Source organism: Canis aureus, chromosome 22 (genome assembly GCF_053574225.1).
Source record: "Canis aureus isolate CA01 chromosome 22, VMU_Caureus_v.1.0, whole genome shotgun sequence".
In the NCBI taxonomy this organism is placed as follows: domain Eukaryota; kingdom Metazoa; phylum Chordata; class Mammalia; order Carnivora; family Canidae; genus Canis; species Canis aureus.
Window position 1 is genome coordinate 15,457,290 of NC_135632.1, and position 20,408 is coordinate 15,477,697.

General features: G+C 42.5%; 1 protein-coding gene across 9 annotated transcripts in view; it reads right to left on the reverse strand.

The window, feature by feature from the left end:
• The window catches only part of PXYLP1 (2-phosphoxylose phosphatase 1), a 72,389-nt gene that overhangs the window by 39,248 nt on the left and 12,733 nt on the right, over positions 1-20,408 (reverse strand). For 2 of the 9 annotated variants that reach the window (XM_077864921.1, XM_077864922.1), the window contains exons 2-3: positions 13,198-13,319; positions 3,879-3,974 (exon numbers count right to left, since the gene is read on the reverse strand). The exons of 1 other annotated variant lie outside the window; for it this stretch is intronic. The gene's annotated coding sequence lies outside the window, so the exon portion shown is untranslated. Of the gene's footprint in view, positions 1-3,878; positions 3,975-4,312; positions 4,563-6,671; positions 6,857-13,197; positions 13,320-20,408 lie in introns of those variants that run through there. 6 more of the 9 variants (XM_077864925.1, XM_077864928.1, XM_077864926.1 and 3 more) reach the window with 5 other exon arrangements.

Sequence of the window (20,408 nt, forward strand, 5' to 3'; positions counted from 1 at the left end):
GATCACACACTGAGCCAAAGGCAGATGCTCAATCACTGAGCCATCCAGGTGGCCTAAGGACATCCTTTTAATTTGCGGAGGGAGAGTGGGGTGTGTGGGTGGAGACTGGATCACAGAATGGGGAACAGGTTCAGAGGATCAGTCTCCTTTGGGGTATCTCTATATTCCTGAAAATAAATATGCTGGGGCTTTTCTTTATGCCTTCCTCCCCTCTGTCACCATGGCACCTTCTTTTGAGTCCGCCATGTTTTCCTTTACATGCACATCTTCCCGTGTTCCAGCCTGGGAGACGGCCTTTGGGGTCTTTCAGAGCTCGCCGGTTCGGAGGGCTCTGCAGTCCTGGCTGCCTGAAAATTCTCTTTCTTGTGGGTCACATCAGCAGCGTGGTGCAGAAGACAGGAGCAGCCCTCCAGAGCCAGACAGATCTGGCCAGAATGCTGAGCTCAGCGACATAGGCCAAGTTCCTTAACCTCTTTGAGACTCAGTTTCCTCATCTGTGAATAAGGGCTAATTACCTCAGGATGTTATGAGGACTAAATTAAAAGTCTACGTACAATCCGCAGCATACAACAGACTTTCAAAGGACAATGGTTGTTGCTGGCATTACTACCGCCTCATCTTCTCTCAGCTCACTCGGTCACTTCTTCCCTCCTCCTGGAAAACACTCAGGTGTCCCAACAGGAAGAGTTTCTTCACCTCTTTGTTGGTTCCTCCGGGTACGTGAGAACTGAAGGTTGACACATTATTGTCCACCTCTCCCTCTGTAGCTCCGTGCAAATGCTGTCTTCAGCCTCTTTCCCACTCTGGACCTGGGAATCAATCTTGCTGGCCCTGGGAAATCACCCACCTCTGACTTCTAAGCCCGGTGGTGTCTTTTGCTTCGGTACCGCAGAGACAAGACCTGCCACCTTGGTTGCTCTGCATTTGGGTGTAGAAGGTGAGGGTCTTTTTTCCCTGTACTGGGGCCAGACCTGGTCCTTCAACTACTTCCTGCCTCCAGCCTCTTAGGGGATTTTCCACCACACTCACTGGCAGGTGAGGCCACCAGAACTATGACTAAGTAGTCTGCCTATGGTTTTACGTGACACTGCCTTTTCACACGAGGATGAACCATGAGACTGTCCAGAGTTGTCTTCTGGTGGGCAGAAGGTGGAAACAACCGCTACTTACTGACTTAGACCACAGGGTTATAGCATGGTGGATTTGTAGCAGTGACAGTCCCCAATCTGTTCATGCCTTTCTGTTTCCATGGCAGGTGTAGTTTCCTCCTACATGGACTCTAAGCTTGGACAAGGTATATTTACTTTCGTCAATGGGAACAACAGAAACTGAGCTGTAAGCAGAGGCTTGGAAAGTACTTAGGCATTGGGGCCTGTCCTCCTTTGCAGCTTCTGGAACACTGAGACCACCACGGGAAGACACACAGGCTAGCTGGTGGAGGATGCGCAACTACATGGAGCCCAAACAAGCAGCCCCTGCCGAGGCTCTCTTCAAATAACCAGCCTGCCTATCACCACATATGTGGGCAAGGCCATCCCAGACTCTTCCAGCTCGGCCACACAACCAGGAAAGTCAGCCCAGACTAAAAGAACTGCGTGGCCAACCCACAGATCACAAGCAAGTATAACGGTTACTCTTTTAAGCCACTAAGTTTTGAGAGCTTCATACAAAACAAAAGCTAACTGATACAACAAAGAGGAAACAGCCTGTATCTTCACCAGGGATTTCTAAGGCAGGGCCTAGAGCTCCCTACCATGGTCTGCACAAAGCATGCAAAGCTCCACTTGTCTACATCCCTCAATAAGCTTAGTGCTTTTTGGACAGGGGCTATATTTAGTTCCAGATTTAAAATACTGGGGATGTGTTGGGTTAACCAGATGGCAGGGACTGTGTGCCTGCCTCACTGCTTCTAGTTTTTAGGCTACTGACATCTCTATACGTCTATAGCTTTTCATTTGACACAGGCCTTAATCTGGGAACACCCACCCTTTTCCCCTTAATACTCTCAGGACTTCTGCACTCCCCCTTCAGACTCAGTTTTGGAACCATCAAACACCAAAAGCCAGGGATGTGGTCATAGTCTCATTATTTCCACTTGTGCTAGGAACCGGCCTGGGGTGATCATGGCTGTGGGGGTGCGCACACAGCCTGATGGGGGTGGTGACATCAAGCCCCAGGAAAAATACACGCCTTCTTCTGGAGCCTATTTTCCTAGAAAACTTGGAAAGTCATGCTTTGTTCTTAATTTTTTTAATGGCTAAATAATTTAGTATCTAAAATTCACATGGATTTGAAGAATTTGTGTTTGCAGCTGGAGCTAGAACCCCAATGTGTATGTGTGTGCACAGCCAAGAGTAGATCCCATAGTGGGACCTAGGGTGCATGGGTTAGAGAAAAGATGCCTTTGGCAGAGACCCTTCCTCAGTGTGAGAGACAGAGAGGAGTCCTGACGTAAAGGCAAGGACAAGGCTCCAGAGACCGGCCAATCTGGGCCAATTCCCTGCTCTGTCACTTAGTTTCTGTATGCCCCTCTGACAACTAATTAACTTCATTTCTCTGAGTCCAGGATCTCGATCCTTCAGTGAGAGTGTGAATAAGAGTATGAGAGAGCAGGAAGGCAGTGAGGTGCACAGCAGTGGCAGTGGGCATATGCCGTGTTTGCCCAGCTCCAGAGGAATCCTACAGATCCCTGCATCATCACCTGAACAAAAAGACTTGTCCTTTCCCCTGAGCTACTGCTTCTTCCCCATACTGTGGCTCCTCTTCCAAATCCTGACCACTGGCCACTTTTCTACTCATCAGCCCCAGCCCCAGCTGTCAGGGCAGTCAGCCACGTTTGCAGCCCCATTCCCGACTCCTTCACCACAACGAGTCTTCCCCTCGGCTGACTCATCTGTGGTGTTCCCCTCAGCCCTCCCTACACACACCACAGGTTTTCCAGCCTGGAACATCTGTGTCAGCTTCTACTGGGCCCCATCCTAAGAAGACGAGGATTACCAGCCAATGGGCTCTATCTCTGTGGCCTGAGCTCTGGCCCATTCTCCAGAGAGTCCATTCTCTTTTCCATCCATAGGGAGGAGGCTCGTGCAGCCACTCAAAAAGTCATGCAATCCGTGGGTTCCCTCCAGCCATCTTGCTGCATATTCCTTCCACAGGGGCTCTATGTGCACACTCCTGGGGTCTGCTCTGGCTCCACCAGACACTCCCATCACACTTGTCCAAGTCATGCCAAGTGATAGCCAGGTCTCTGGATCCACAGTGGGAAACCCCAGAGCCTGCTCACTCTCAGCCCAGAAAATAAGTGCATGTGAAGAGTCATTGCTACAGCACCAGGGTGAGATGCTGGGATTATGACCACCTTCAGCAAAGGACTCACATCTCCTTGTCCTCTGACATCTCTCAAGCCCATCACCTTCCAAGGAAAAGACGCTCTAGACTCAACATGGCATCATGACCCAATCTGACTCCTATAAATATTTCTGTAGAAACAACAGTTTTATGTTCCAGGCTGAAATGTAACAGGGGCTAGTAGTCATCAGATGTCTACTGGGTACAGTCTTAGTCCCTGTGCTAAACCCACAGAGTAAAAATATCTTAAATCCAGAAATAAAATTATTACTCTGAATTCCTGATGAAACAGCAAAAAATAAAACACACAGAAAAATGCAGCCAACTTTAACTTCATAACAGATCTGAATGGTCAAAGAAAATATTTTAGAATATGATTTTGAAAAAAGGACTAGCTGATAGGTACTTCCCATTATGGTAAGTACCACTTCTGAATTAAGAGGAAAAAGGAACATGTCAAAGGCATTTTTATAAACTATCATTCTACCACCAGAGATTTCTAAAAGTCCAAGCCTTGGTCCGATTTTTACCTTGTAAGAGTGGAAAATGCCACGTCTGGTGACTCTGGCCTCAGGGTCCCCTTCAAAGTGTACAGAATTTAGGGTTTTAAACATGACCACAACGGCCTGAAAAAAAAAGTGTATTTAATTATCTCTCATTTGTGTAGTTAAAATACCATTACCAGGAATAGAAAGATGTTATTAAAGAAAATGCTTTAGATGTATTCTATACTTTGATTTTTTTGGGTCTTAATCACTTTAACCTAAGTAAATACTGTATTATAATTAAAAAAAAAAAAACCCAAGGCTATAATTGTGACTAAATATGAACCACGCAAAGGTAAAAGCTATATCTTAATAGCCCTCTGTATCCAATGTCACCTCAACGTAGAGTTTTTTTTTTTTTTTTTCCAACGTAGAGTTTAATTGCAAAATCAAAGACGCTTGGCTAAAAATAAACCAACCTTAAAGTCTGAGGAATGATGGACAGATTTCAGAACCTCCAAGAAATCCCCAGGCATCAGGACAGGCCCCAAGGAGGCTGTGGGCTCCTAGCAGTTATTCATATTCCAGCTAGTTTGCATACTCAGTTCTAAAGGGTGAAACCAATTCATTCATCCAGTCAATCAGTCCATTCAAAACAACATTTCTCCAGAGCCAATATGTGTTGGGCATCATCCACAGTGCTGTGACCCAAAACACAGGATGCAGTTCCGTCATCTTGAAGCTCACAGCTAAAATGTATAAAAATATCTATGGGAGGATGATTCAAGATCTAGGAATTGCTTTAAAATATTCGGGGGTGGGGCGTAGGTTGAGGAAGAATTAATAAATCAAGATCAGCAAACTGCTGAGTGCTGAAGCCGGTTAATGGATTCTTGAGGATGTATCATATGATCCTTTTTGCCTTTGAGTATGTTAGAAATTAAAAGTTTTTTTAAAAAAAGGGATGCCTTCGTGGCTCAGCAGTTGAGCATCTGCCTTCAGCTTAGGGTGTGATCCTGGAATCCAGGATTGTGTCCCGCACTGGGCTCCCTGAGTGGAGCCTGCTTCTCCCTCTGCCTGTGTCTCTGCCTCTCTCTATGTGTCTCTCATAAATAAATAAAATCTGGAAAAAAAAAAAAAAAAGAAAGGAAGAAAGCTCACAGTCTGGTCAGTGGAACAATGAGTAAAATGGCCATTATACCCTATGAAACCAGTGCCATCAGGCAGAAGAATGGGGAGAAGAGGAGACCCACTTAGGCCCAGAGAGGGAGCACAGCTTTCCTGGGAGACTCTCAGTGGAGCTCAATCTTGAGTAGATTGGAACTGGTGCATTTATTATTGCATTTTTAGGAAAACAGAATGAACCAAAGATAGGACCAAATAAGACTGTACTGACTGGGGTGCAAGAGGGAGTGGGCCATCCTACTGTTCATGAGCGTCAGGAGCCACTCATGGGAGTGGGTTAGTCCAGCACCATGCAACAGCTGCACATGCAGTGAAGCACTGTGCCCGGGGAAAGCTGGCTACCCAGAGGCCACACATGGGCTTGGCCAGGGAGGCCTCACTTTGTCTGGGTCTGCTCCTCCCTGGGGAGAGTGTGCCCGTGGCCTGGCACCCAGAGGCAGGTGAGCTGCAAGGGCCACACTCCTCCTATCTAGGCCAGCCTACCTGATGATCGCAAGGAGTCCCATCACCAAGGGCACCAGACAATATATGCACTGATGGCCACTCCCTCCCTGGAGCCCCCTCTGGGCCCAAAGTCACTAACTTCCAGGTTGGAGCAGAAGGAGTGTGATCCCAGGATCCATGCCATCAATCAGTGCCAGGCTAGCCTAAGGGACAGTCCAACTTCTTGGATGGACCCTCATTTTCTGGGGCCAAGGTCTTCCCAGCCCCAGCCTTCTTTGGGAATACAGGACAGGAGCAAGGCAAGAAGCCTCCGTGCTCCTCTCATGGGAACAACACCTTGAAGGACGCCTATTAGGTACATGGTGTGGTTCTCCTTGAACATCCTGCACTTTGCCCCAAGGCTAACCCCCCCCCCCCCCCCAGGGCTCCTCTCTCACCAGGGTCCTCTCCTCCTAAAGAACAGCCTGTCTTCTACCCCGGGATAGTGAAAGGTGATGTAACCCATGACAACATCATGCCCCAATGTGACAGGAGTGGCAACAGCCATTTCCTGGCTCTGGGGTAATAATGAGGGGTTGAGGGAGGCAATCAACACAGCAGATGGATCTCCAAACTGACCCTGGGTAAAGGGTAGCAGCAGGCCCAAGGCTCTTTAGCCCTACTTGCAGAGTTTACTATGATCTGGCCACACCTCACCAATCCCACCTCAGGCCCCAGTCCTTCTCACAACACATAGTTAAGTGTGGGCTCAGCGATCAGTTGGCTAGGTCTAAAGCCCTTCTTAAACCCTTACGGAGCCACAGTTTCCCCATCTATAAAAAGGGAAAAACCAGAGTCTCCACCTCACACATTATGTAGGGATAGTGAGGTTAACAGGTGTAAGAGAAAAAAAAAAAAAAAAAACAGGTGTAAGAGACCCAGAATAGTACCTGGCTCCTAATAAGTACCAAGTGAGCTAGCAGTGACTTCTCTTATGGCTTTTTTTTTTTTTTTTAAGATTTTATTTATTTATTCATGAGAGACACACAGAGAGAGGCAGAGACATAGGCAGAGGGAGAAGCAGGCTCCCTGTGGGGAGCCTGATGTGGGACTTGATCCCAGGATCCCAAGATCACAACCTGAGCCAAAGGCAGATGCTCAACCACTGAGCCACCCAGGTGCCTCTCTCTTATGGTTTTAATACCAACTACCCATGTATGAGGTACTCACCCTGCTTCCCCTTCATCTCTTCCCCCACTCTAGAAATAGAATGCCTGTGGGACCATGCCAGAGAAGGTCAGAGCTTAAAGAGGTTTTAAAGATCACCTGATTCAAGTCCTTTGGTTAACCAGAAGAGAGGTCAGGACAGGTCAGAACTGGCATAAGGCTCCAGGCTACTCGGGGAGACTGGCTCTTATGACTCAAATCCTTGCTTCACAATCAGAGTGGCACCCAGCACTCTCTCCTTGTTACAAGCTTCCTCTCCACTCTAGAGGACATACTGTGTGGCAGATACTTCTGTCTCCTGGTATCTATTTGCTCTTTTTTTCTTCCTAAGGGAACCCTCTAGGTTTTAGCTGGATACGTGGTCACCTAGCTAGAGATGATATTTTCCAGAATCCCTTGCAACTAGTTGTTGTCATATGATCAAGTTTGGGCCAATGAGTTATGACTGGAAGCCTTATGTGCAGTTCTGAGTCAAAAGGACTACCTCATTCTGACCTTCCTTCTTCACCATTTCCCATGCTCTGAATCACTGGCATGGGGGTAAGCCAGCATTCTTGAAGCCCATGGAGACAATATCCTAGTGGATAAGAGAGAAGAGCCCTGGATGACCACAGGGGGCAGACTACCCATTTCCTTGACTGTCACCCACCCAAGCTGTTTTGGGAGACAATAAATAATCTCACAACCTTTTAAAATCAGTGTTATTTCACTTCTGTTAAAGCAGTCAAACCAATAACCTAACTAGAACCTGCCACTGGTCCTCTTCATGGGGGCTCCCTCTGTAGGCAGCGATGAATAAAAACATACACATTCATGACAAATGGTATTAGGCAGAAAAATCTCACACATTTTAAAATGCCACTCTTAGGTAGGATATAAATGAGTCACGGTTGTGATAACTTTTGTTCTTTTTGAGTTTTATCTTTTCTTTTACCTTGAATTATTTATGCATCTATGAAGATGGCTTGGCTGCAGGTAACAGAAAACCCTCACTTAATGCAAAGGCTCTCAACCCTATTCTCACATAATGAGTCATAGTGTGAGGAACAGTGGCTCCATGTGAGGTAATTCAGCAGCCCAAAAGCATCATCAGGAAGCCAGGCTCTTTCCATCTCTGGACTCTCTGCCATCCTGTCTTTGTTCTGTTCCTAGGATGACTGTCTCTCAAGGGTTTTAAGATGGTGGCCACACTCGCAAGCATCACTGTCACACTGGCCGATCTGCAGAGGGAGAAGGGACAATCCTGTACATTCCTACTGGAAGCAAGGAAGGCTTTCCCTGAAACCCTCCAGTGGACTTCCCCTAATGTCTAACTGCCAGAACAGCGTCACGAGCCCATGCCCCAACTCATCACTGACACCAGCAATGGACCACAAGGACTGATTGAAAGGATTCACCTCTTGAAAGAGGCCCATGGAGGAAGGGAGGGAGCGGAGGCCCACACAGAATTGAGTTCTGTTAGGAACAAGGGAGCAAGGGGATGCCTGCAATAACCCACAATTGCAGAAGATTTGACAACACACACAATTATTCTAAAAAATAATGACAGTACCAGTACTTTTCAAACCTAGCAATCAACGCACATACAGTCATAATTATATGTTTAAGAAACATCAGTGCTGGTTTGCTCAGGTATGATTCAGCAGTGATAAATGGCAGAGTAGTAACCCTCAGCACTGACTACAGCCCATGTTCTACCAACAAGACCTTTTATTCAATATTTTACATGTGTTTAAATATACAACATGAATTATTTACCTACCATTGCTTTCCAAAAAGGATCTGAGGCAGATAATCTATGGATTTAGTATTTTTAATCCCTGAAATAGTAAAGGTTTTTAGTTTTCTTTTCCCCCATTTATGAACTATACATTCCTGCCACTCTCTCTTCTGAGGTTTTTTTTCTTCCCCAGCTCTACAAAGGATAAACTTGTCAAGGTGTCTGATCATGTCTCAGGACCAGAACAGATTGAAATAATTAATTCATCAAGCCAGGATTTTCGATCTTACATACTCCTCAGTGATCTCTTTCTGAGGTTCTGGGAGAAGCCTGTGTTCTATCCAACTTCACTGCTCTGCTTTCTGAAAGTTGGAGAAGTAGCGAAATGTGCCAATCTGAAATCAGCATATTCTGACTTCAGAATGTCAAGAGCAACTCTAAGTACATCAACAAAAAAACAGGAGACCGGAGACTGTGCAGTTGGCATGATTTACTCATCACAAAGCTACTTAAAAAATATAGCTGATTCTTTTTTATTTTTGTAAGCAAGCTGTGTCAGTTAAAAGTTTGTTACAATGTCAAGGGAAGCACAAAACATTAAATAGGCAGGGCTGTAAAGCTAGAAATACAAATAGACAATGAAGGGTTGCATGGCAAAAGCCAAATTTTACAGGTAAAAAAATAAAAAGAGCTCAGGAGGGCCCGTGAATCACAGCTGTGCATTGTGAATCAGGCCCACCTGAAGTGCCGCTTTCTGTGGCCATTTTCGCTTTCTGAAAGCTACACAGCTTTTTTCCTATGTTAGCAATACTACACAGAAGCAAGATTTTGTTCTGGGCAAACACATAGATGGGAGCACTGATGCATGCCCAATGAGGCCTTTTTCAGGCTAGAAGCACCCTTACCTACTACAGAGCTTTGACTAAACCCCGTGCTCAGTGGCAGTTCAGTCCATGACTTGATCATGATGAGGCGTGAAGTATCAGATCCCCTATAGATAATCACTGCCAGTATCCACGGCAGGAACTCCATGTCCTTAAAATGTTTTTTTAGAAAACTTCTGGATGGTTCAGTGAGAGGTTGGCAGCATCAGTGTCAGTACAAAATGAGCCCTCCTGCTCAAGGAGGTAGTCAAGTGTAAGTAGTCACTTGCTGGTGATGCTGTGAGGGGGCTGACACAGGTGACCTCTAGGAGCCCTCCATGTACTTCAGATCCAAGGATTGTCTGGTTCAGATCCCAAAATAAGCTCTCAAAACTTTTGTTGCGGGGGAGGCTCCTTTGCAGTTACAAACTCTATAAAAACAGAGCTAAGAGTACTGTCACACAGAATCACAGACATTTAGCTTGGGAAGGAATGTGAATTGCTATCTGGTCCAAACTCCCTTCCGGTAAAGTATGGACTAACACTGTTATAAACTTCAAAACTTTGATTCAGCTTAGGTTAAAGCTGTAATTAAACATAAGCCTCAAAGTCAATGGTACTCATCATACACAATAGTGGAAAGCTGAGAGCTTTTTATCTAAGATCAGGAAAAGACAAGGGTGGCCACTCCTACTTCTATTCACTGTAGTACTAGAAACTACCCAGAGCAATTAGGTAAGATAATGAAATAAAAGACATCCAAATCAGAATGTAAAAAATAGCACTGTCTCTATTTGTAGATATATAGAGATATAGATACAGATATATAGATATATAGATTATATCTATATATATCCCTGCAAGTTTATATATGTATGTATATAGATATAAAACAACCTAATGACTCCACCAAAAAACTGTCAGAGCTAATAAATGAATTTGGTGAAGTTGCAGGATACAAAATCAATGTAGGAGAATCATTTGCATTTCTATACACTAACAACAAAATCTCAGAAAGAGAGCTTTAGGAAACAATCCCATCTACAGTTGCATCAGAAAGAATAAGATATCTAGGAATAAACTTAACCAACGAGGTGAAAGACCTCTACACTGAAAACTATGACATTGATAGAAAAAAAGAAAACTAAAGAAGACTCAAATAAATGGAAAGATGTTCTGTGTTCGTGGTGTAAGTGAATTAATATTGCTAAAATATTCACACTATTCAAAGCAGTCTCCAGAGTCAAAGTTCCAATAGCATTTTTCACAAAAATAGAAAAAAAATCCTAAAATTAGTATTTAACCACAAAAAAAACCCCAAACAGATAAAGCAATCTTGAAAAAGAACAAAGCTGGAAGCATCATACTTCCTGACTTAAAACTATATCATAAAGCAATAGTAATCAAAACAGTATGGTATTGGCATAAAAACATGGATCAATGGAACAGAATAGAGATCCCAGAAATAAGCATATGCATACATGGGCAATTAATTTATGACAAAGGAGTCAAGAACATACAATGGGGAAAAGATAGTCTCTTCAATATATGGTATTGGAAAAACTGGACAGGCACCTGAAAAGAATAAAACTGAACCCCTACCTTATACCATCCACAAAAATTACGCCAAAATGAATGAAAGACTTAAATGTAAAACCTAAAACCATTAAACTCCTAGAAGGAAAGATAGGGGCTCAGCTCCTTGACATCATTCTTGTCAATGACTTTTTGGATTTGACACCAAAACCAAAGGCAACAAAAGCAAAAGTAAACAAATGGGACTACATCAAACTAAAAGGCTTCTGCACAGCAAAAGAAATAATCAACAAAATGAAAAGGCAATCTATGGAATGGGAGAAAATATCAGCAAATCACCTATCAGATAAGGAGTAAATATCCAAAATAGATAAAGAACTCACGACTCAACTACAGAAAAACTATTTGATTTAAAAAATGTGCAGAGGAACTGCATAAACATTTTCCCAAAGATATACAAACGGCCAACAGGTACATAAAGAGATGCTCAACATTACTGATCTACGAAGAAATACAATTCAAAACCACAATGAGATATCACTTCACATCTATTAGAAAGGCTGTTATCAATAACAATGTTATTTTACAAGAGATAGTGTTAGTGAGAACCTGGAGAAAAGGGAACTCTCGTGCACTGTTGGTGGGAAGGCTAACTGGTGCAACCACAGTGGAAAACTATAGAGAAGTCCCTCAAAAAATTAAAAACGGAACTACCATATGATCCAGCAATCCCACTTGTGGGTATACACATGAGGGAAAGTCAGTATCTTGAAGCAATGTCTGTGCCCTACGTTCATGGCAGCATTACTTTTAATAGGTAGGAAAACGTGGAAACAATTTAAGTGTCCACTGACAGATAAATGGATAAAAAAACGTGGAATATATATATATACACATATATATATAATATAATGGCACACACACACACACATATATACAACGGCATATTATTCAGTCATTAAAAAAAGGAGGAAATCCTATCATTTGCAACAACATGGATGGAACTTGAAGGCATGATACTAAATGAAACAAGTCAGACAGGGAAACACAAATAATGTATGAACTCACTTATATGTGGAATCTAAGAAAACCCATCTCATAGAAAATATTGGTGGCTGTCAGAGGCAATGGTGGGGGTTAGGAGAAAAGGGTGAAGGTGGTCAAAAGGTATGAACTTCTGGTTACAAGATAAATAAGTCCTGAGGATGTAATGGATAAGCATGTGACTATGGTTAACAATATTCTATTGCATATTTGAAAATTGCTGAAAGAGTGAATCTTGAGGATAGTGTGGGTAGATCAGGGGTTAAACATCTGCCTTCAGCTCAGGTCATGATTCTGGGGTCCTGGGATGGAGCCCCGCATGGGGCTTCCTGCTCTGTGGGGAGTCTGCTTCTCCCTCTGTTCCTCCCCCTGCTCATGCTCACTCTCCCTCTCGCTCTCTGTGTCAAAGAAATAATTTTTTTTTAAGATTTTAAAATTTTATTTATTCATGAGAGACACAGAGAGAGAGGCAGAGACACCGGCAGAAGGAAAAGCAGGCTCCCCACAGGGAGCCTGATGCAGGACTCCATCCCAAGATCATGACCTGAACCAAAGGCAAAGACGCTCAACCACTGAGCCACCCAGGTACCCCAAAGAATTAAAATCTTAAAAAGAATAAAGAGTAAATCTTGAAAGTCTGCATCACAAGGAAAAAAATTGTAAGTGTGGAGATGGATGTTAGCCAAACTTGTGGTGATCATTTCACAATATATACATACATCAAATCATTATATTGTACATCTTAATACAATGTTATAGGTCAATTATATCTCAACAAAACTGTAAAGGAAAGAAAATTGTATATAACTTGATGTTGAGTAAATAGAAATGCACAGTGTTAATAAAATAATACAAAGAATAAAAGAAAAAAGCACAGATTATAGAAGGGAGCTTCTACCAGCCTGGGTCCCCAAATCTCTGGGTGGAGCAGAGGTCCCACCTCTTTCATGAAACCCTATCCTTGATACCATTGTCTTGGACCCAAACTGGACTGTTTTTATAAAGGAGAAATAATGTATTGTGTTAAGCCACTGAACTTTATGAATTTGTTACAGTAGCTTGACACTAATTCTAATACTTGTCTGTGTATATAGGCTATGGATAAAGATTAAACAAAATAATATATATAAAAACACCTGAGTCATAACAGTTCAATAATGGTTAATCCCTTTCCGTTTTTTGTCTGCTACCACCTGAAAATACACAAATAAAATCCATTTTTTGCTTTGGAGCAAGAGTTTTCTAGGAATATTTAATTTAAATACACAGATTGGGACTAACCCCAAAGATTATCAAGCAACATTTTCAGGAAAGTTCTGGTTATTGACATCTTAAATCACTCTGTCATCTGGAATATGGTACTTACCTTGAAACCTAATTTGAAGCTGAGAGAGGTAGAGGATTTGAAACAAAGATGTCACTTGGTAGATGTTAGGCCCTTTCAAGTTTTCCAGAGAGGCCATGCTTACCTGTAAATCACTAGGGGTTCTAAAAAAAAAAAAAATAATAAGTCAATGGTACTTAATGAGAAATGTGGGAGAAGAAGCTGTTCATACAAGTGCTTTTGAGGATGCAAAGCATGAGGATGGCCTTGATCTTTGTTTACACATCAGTTTCCACAAACTTAAGCTAAATGAATTCTGTACTATCATCATGAAATTGGGTTTCTAAATTGAGTTTCTGAGTATGTCTACTAAACAGCAAAGCGCTATCCTATAATATTTGTATTTTTTTAATAGTCATCTTCCAAGGTTTACTGTGTTATTAATTGGGCACTATTCATTGTTAACTGTTGCACTATTATTTGGGTGTTATAGGACATCATGATGGTAGGAATGTTTGTTGTAGACTATGTTCAGCTAACAGTGTTGTGAACTCTGTTGGCTATGGAAGACTGGCTCTGCCCACCAACCTGTGATAACTAACCACAGACTGCCAAATCACTGATATTATTATAACATGATTAATCAGGATGGAGATCTATGCTTCCTCTTCTGAAATTAGGAACACACTTGAAAATCTTCTTTTGTAAGAAAAAAATCATTCTAACAGATTAATTTAAAAGCATGATGCAAAACCCTGTTCTTCCCAGAGGTCTGTCGTCTTCTTTTCACTGAGGTATAACTTACATTTAATATTATGTTAATTAATTTGTTCATTTATTTAAGATGTTATTTACCCATTCATGAGAGACAGAGAGAAAGAGAGAGAGAGAGAGAGAGAGGCAGAGACACAGACAGAGGGAGAAGCAGGCTCCATGCAGGGAGCCCGATGTGGGACTTGATCCTGGGCCCCAGGATTTCACCCTGAGCCAAAGGTGTCTGCCCAACCACTGAGCCACCCAGGTGTCCCTATTATATTAGTTTTAGATGCACAAATCATGATTCGATATTTGTATGTATTGTAAAATGATCATCACAATATGTCTAGTTAACATACTCACCACAGTTAACATTCATCACCACACAGTTATAATATTTTTCTTATATAAGAACTTTTAAGATCCACTCTTAGGAACTTTCAAATATTCAATACAGTATTGAATATTTGTATTCAATATTTGTATTGAATATATGACTAACTATAGTCACCATGCTGCATTACATCTCCATGACTTTGTACCCCAAGTTTGTACCTTCTGACCCTCTTCACCCATTTTGCCCATCCCCACTTGGCAACCATTAATCTGTTTTCTGTATCTATGACCTCAGGATTTTTTTTTGTTGTTGTTGTTGTTGTTTTAAGATTTCACATATAGGTAAGATCATAGGACTGTATTCTATAATCTCCCTGGCAGATGGTCATCAAAACTTTAGGCCTTTAGCAGTTTCCTATAATGTTCTTAGGGTGCTGATCAAACACTGCCCATGGCCTACAAGGCCCCAGGCTCACCTCAGCCCCACACTATAGCCCTCCAGTCGTCCTAGCATCTCTTAGCCCCACAAGAGTCTTGTTGTTTGGGGACTTGGCACCTGTGTCCATGTATGTCCTCTGATGACCCAAATAGGAGGTAGGTCAGCTGGGAAGATCCCTGCAGTACCACTCCTCAAGGGGCACCAAGCCCCCTAGCCCCCACAAGAAAGAGCCAGAGGTAAAGAAAACTATACCTTTCTGAAGCTATTTGGGGCAGAAGAAGGTGGAACTCCCAAGGGGCATGGTGGAGTCAGGACGCAGGCCATAAAATTGTCTCCTCTGGAAGACTCTGGTAAGCTAAAGCAGGCAGGTAGGTTTAAAGCCAAGGATGAGGAGTGTCGGGGTGGCTCAGTCAGTTAAGTGTCTAACTTTCTTCCTTTTCTTTTTAAAGATTTTATTAATTTATTTGACAGAGAGTATAAGCAGGGAGAGTGGCAGGCAGAGGAAGCACGAAGCCGGATATGGGGCTCCATCTCAGGATCCTGGGATCACAACCTGAGCTGAAGGCATATGCTTAACCAACTGAGCCACCCAGGTGCCCCTAAGCACCTAACTAAGCATCTAACTCTTGCTCTCAGCTCAGGTCATGATCTCAGAGTCCTGAGACTGAGCCCTACGTTAGGCTCCCCACTCAGCATAGAGTCTGCTTGCAAATTCTCTCCCTCTACCTTCCCCCCACTCATGTATGTACTTTCTCTCTCTCAAATAAATAAATAAATAAATACTTTCTTTAAAAAAAAGTCAAGGGTGAGAAGCTAGAGAGAGCAGAGCATCAGAGTGTAGTGGTTCTAGAGCACATCTACAAGTTTTTCGTCACATCTCCCATCAGGAGGGGGTTCTAGGTCCCCTGAGCAGGCCTCAGAGCTACCTTAAAACAATGGGGCAGGAATGCTCTGAGACCAGGCTGGAAAAGTCCATGAGATTCCACCTGGCTTGGTCTCTTTTGGGTCACCTGCTTCAGGAACCCTGAAGCTATCATACTAGAGATACCATATGAGAGGCCATCCAGAGACAAGGATGCCCAAGCAGCCCCAACTGTTTGAGGCTTCCCAGCCCAGGCTTCAGACATGTGAGTGAGGGAACATTTGGGTGATTCCAGAATAGCCAGTGCCTGAATAATTGTGAGAGACTTGAGTGATAAACACGAGCTGGCCCAGTCCACCTCCAGACCATGAGGATAACAGTAAAATGACGGCTGTTTGAAGTCACCAAGTTTGGGGATAATTTGTTACACAGCAGTAGTGATGAGGCTAGAGACTTTGTCAGTCTTGCTCCCTATTCTTCTGTCCTTGGTACCAGGAACAGTACTTGGCCCTTGGCCCAGCTCAGGTGATCAATCAATGTTTGTTGGATGACAGAAAGAATGAATGAACAGAGGAGAGGCTCATTATGGCCACTAGCAATCCATTCTTTCTGCCTTCCCCGAGCCGGCAAGCTGACGTCTCTCCTCCGTCCCTCTACCTTTTCCACCTAGCTAACTCGTGATTGGCCCTTGGATCCTAACTCACAGATTATTTTCTCAGGGAAGCTTGAACTCCCCTGTCTAGATCAGCATCCTGTCTGACACTCTCAAGTCACCCTGTCTTTCTCCTTCATGGCATTTCTCAGAACCATCATTACATAATCTAAGAACCACACTGAAATGTTGGCTGTCTCCTGTGATTGACTAGAAGCCACCAGACAGCAGCAATGGTGTCTGCTCACAAGTGTGTCTCTGTGCTGGACAAAGCCTGGCACAGAGCTGGCTGACTATGTGTCAGAACATTTCTGGAGAGTGGGAGTGGTAACATACAGCTTTGACTCACAAAGCTTCTGACACAAATGTGTAGCGCTTTTATTCCCCCCATATGAACCAATTTTCCAACTCTGTGGGCAACAGCTGGGTGTCCTACAATTCGACTCAATTCTGACACTGACTACTCCAACTTAGTGTCAGACCCCACGAGTTGAAGGGCTCCATCCCAAAGACTGCCCCCACCTGAGTAGCCAGTTATGAGCACTGGGTCCCTGAATTACCCACTTTTGTCAGACCTGGCTACATCCCTACCCCTTTCATGTTTGATAATTTGCTACAACAGCTCACAAAACTGGGAAGCACTTTATTGCTGTTACTGTAGATTTATTATAAAGGATACAACTCAAGAACAGCCAATGAAGAAATGCATAGGGCAAAGGTATGGGGACCGGGACACAGAGCTTCTATACTCTTTCCAGGCATGCTGCCCTCCTAGCACCCTCATGTGTTGCCAACCTGGATGCTCTCTGAACCCCTGCTGCTCAGAGGGTTCTTTGTTTTTGTTTTTTTTTTAATTTATAGAGGTTTCCTTATGAAGTCACGGTTGATTAAATCATTGGCCTTTGGTGACTGATTTCAACCTCCTGCCTCCTATCCCTCCCTGGAGGTCAGAGGTTAGGGTTGAAAGTCCAACCCTCCAATAGTGCTTTGGCCTTTCAGGGACCAGCAGTCATTAGCATATAAAAGACACTCTTAGCACTCTAGAGATTGCCATGGCTTTTGGAGGAAAAAGACCAAATATTTCTTTTTTATGATACCATCCTGTTATTAGACAGTGTGTGTTTTTACTGTTTCAATAATACAGAGCTAGAATTGGCCTCTAACTGCTAGCCCACCCTCTACCAGGCTGTCCAAACCCACTCACACCCTGCTCATTCTCACCACACAGACCCCAGGGAACCAAGCTGAGTGTCTTCAGGTTTACAGCACAGTCAGTGGGAAGAGTTGGAATCTGAAGCCAACTCTTCAGGCTTGCCAGTTCATCATGATGTCCATCACACCACTCTGCCTCCTGGATGTTTTCACTGATGTGAAAAGCTCTGGGAGAGTCATAATCCCTCCATCCAAACAATAAACAAACCTGTACATTTTTCATAATGAAACACACAAAATACGTGAAGCTTCTAATATTTAATATTTGGTCTTCAATGTCTCTATGATATAGGAAAAGCCATTAGGGTTCGAAGCCAAGGGCCAAGAGAGAATTCTTGAGACATCTTTGGTGCAAAAAGGTGATTTTATTAAAGCACGGGGACAGGACCCGTGGGCAGAAAGAGCTGCACTGGGATCATGAGGACTAGCCTATTATATACTTTCAAGTTGGGAGGGGGTTAGGGATTGCATAAGTCTCTGTGGAATTTTGGAAGCAAGTTTTCCAGGACCTTGAAGGGGCTAGCTATTGTTGGGAAAAGGTCATTTATTACTGTCTAATAGAACCTTAGTCATGAGACCCTTCAGATGTCTATCATGGGCCATATGCTTGGGGGATGATTCCCCGTATTCTCAGGAGGTTTAGAGATAAAGGAAATTTCTAAAGGAATTTCTATATGTTAAGGTAGATTTACAGGGTCCTGGAGGACAGGCTAAGATTGCCTTTTGCCCTGGGCAAAGTATTAACATCCAGGCAGTTGAGTCCCTAGAGGAATGTCACTCTGTCTCTTTCAAGAACTTGCCAGTAGGCTCTAGGTAGTAAGGAAATTTAATAATTTTTCTTCTGCCTTCGTTTCTCACATCATCTATAGAACAAGAGCTCATGGTGATATTTACTCTAGGCACCTCCCTGCCAAATACCTAAGGAATGAGGAGGCTCTGAGCGAACATCTAATTCAGATTTTAATTTGATTGTTTTACTGGACAGACCCTATGCCAATCCCCTGCAGAAAGTTTTCATTCTGCTTTCCTTTCTTTTCTATTACTTGTCATTCCCCAAGTCGTTGGAGATTAAGGACATAAAGAAATGAAGATAAAGAATACTCCAGGTGATCTGCCATACTTCAGTAAGACAGCACCCCTGGACAACTGAGCTTTTGAAGACAATGCAACGACCCAGAAAAGAAAATGTGAACATTTTAATGTGACTTAATGTGAAAAACTAAAAAAAGATACAGAGTCATGCATAGCACGACTCTAATTTTTTAAATGCATACATACATATATATATATATATATATATATGTTTGGAAAAGTTGGATGGAAAGAAATACAAATTTTAAAATGACATGGCACATCTCACCCTTCAGATTGGGAAAAAAATAAAAATAAAAAGATCATTCATCTCCAGTGGATGTTAGTCCCAATGGGGACCAATGTTTTCACATACTGTCGGTAAGAGGGTTAACTGGAACAGCATTTGTTAAGAAGAATTGATGGTCTAATTTAAACAGCAAACACATATACCCTTTGCCCCAAGAATTTGTATTCTGGGTATCTATTCTCAAAAAATGCTCTTTCACGTGTACAAAGCAGCAACAGGAAATATATATAAAAGTCTGAAAACTAAAATGTTCACCCATACGGCAATGGTTGGAGAATTACAGTTTGTTTACACAATGGAACATGATTCTTCCTTAAAAAAGAAAGGGGGGGGGCACCTGTCTGGCTCAGTTGGTAGAGCATATGACTCTTGATCTCAATGTTGCGAGTTTGAGGCCCATATTGGGTATAGAGATAGCTTAAAAATAAAATCTTAAAAAAAAAGAAAAAAATAAAAAAAAGAAAGAGAAGTAGGCTTAGATATGGATGTGGGTAGACCTCCAGATTCTGCAAGTTAAAAATGAATGAGAGAGAGTGTGCAAGTGGCAGCATCATAGATACAGTGCATATCTACTACATAGGTATCTCGTGTAGATAAGACATCTGCACATCTCAACATACAAGGAAATCTGAAGAAAACATGTAAACTTACAGAATAAGGTCTGCAAAGAGACAGCCTCCAAATTAATAGTGGTCGTCTCTATTGCAGACTTTTCAATATTTACTCATATATTTAATGCTTTGTTTTTACAATGTATTATGTACAAATAACAAAAAAAGGGGGCGCCTGGGTGGCTCAGTCGGTTGGGTGTCTGCCTTCGGCTCAGGTCATGATTCCAGGATGCTGGAATTAAGTCCTGCATTGGGCTCCCTGCTCAGAGGGAGTCTGCTTCTCCTTCTCCCTCTGTGCAGCCCCCTGACCCTGCCGGTGCTCATTCTCTCTCATAAAAAAACAAAAAACAAAAAACAAAAAAACAAAAAAAAAACTAACTAAAAACAAAAAAACAAATAATAAAAAAATATTAGTACTAACAACATAAATTGTTATGTTCTTAAGTCAAAACAGCAAGCTATGATACAGCCTATACAGCTTGAGCTCAATTACATTATAAGGAAGATATACAAAGCTGGACTCAGTGGTTTGAAACAGGGTTGGGAGTGGGACTTTTTACTGTTACACTCTTTAGAATTTTGAACCTATTGTTATTTTTTTAAATCAATAAAAGTGACAATTTTTAAAGAAACGCTGGAAAGAGAAAGTTGACTCAATGTTATGAGTGGTTATCGGTGGGATTACAAGTAATCTTACTTTTCTTTGAAACAAACAGAAGAAAAAACAAACAAACAGAAGAGTGGAAGACAGGTTTACAACTCTTTAAGTAGGTAGTGGGATCCTGGAAGACTTTTCTAATTTATAGTTTTCTGTATTTTCCAAACTTTCTGAAGCAAACATTTGTTACTTTTAAAATTAGAAAGAAAAAAAAAAAAGAAAGCTGTAAAACTTATTTAAATTATTTCTTAAACCACGCAGTTAAGCAAGAAGTCACAAGACTTCTTGGGTACATGATAAGTGATAAAGAGACCAGTGGTTTTGAAAGAGCATCTCCTTTCAAAAC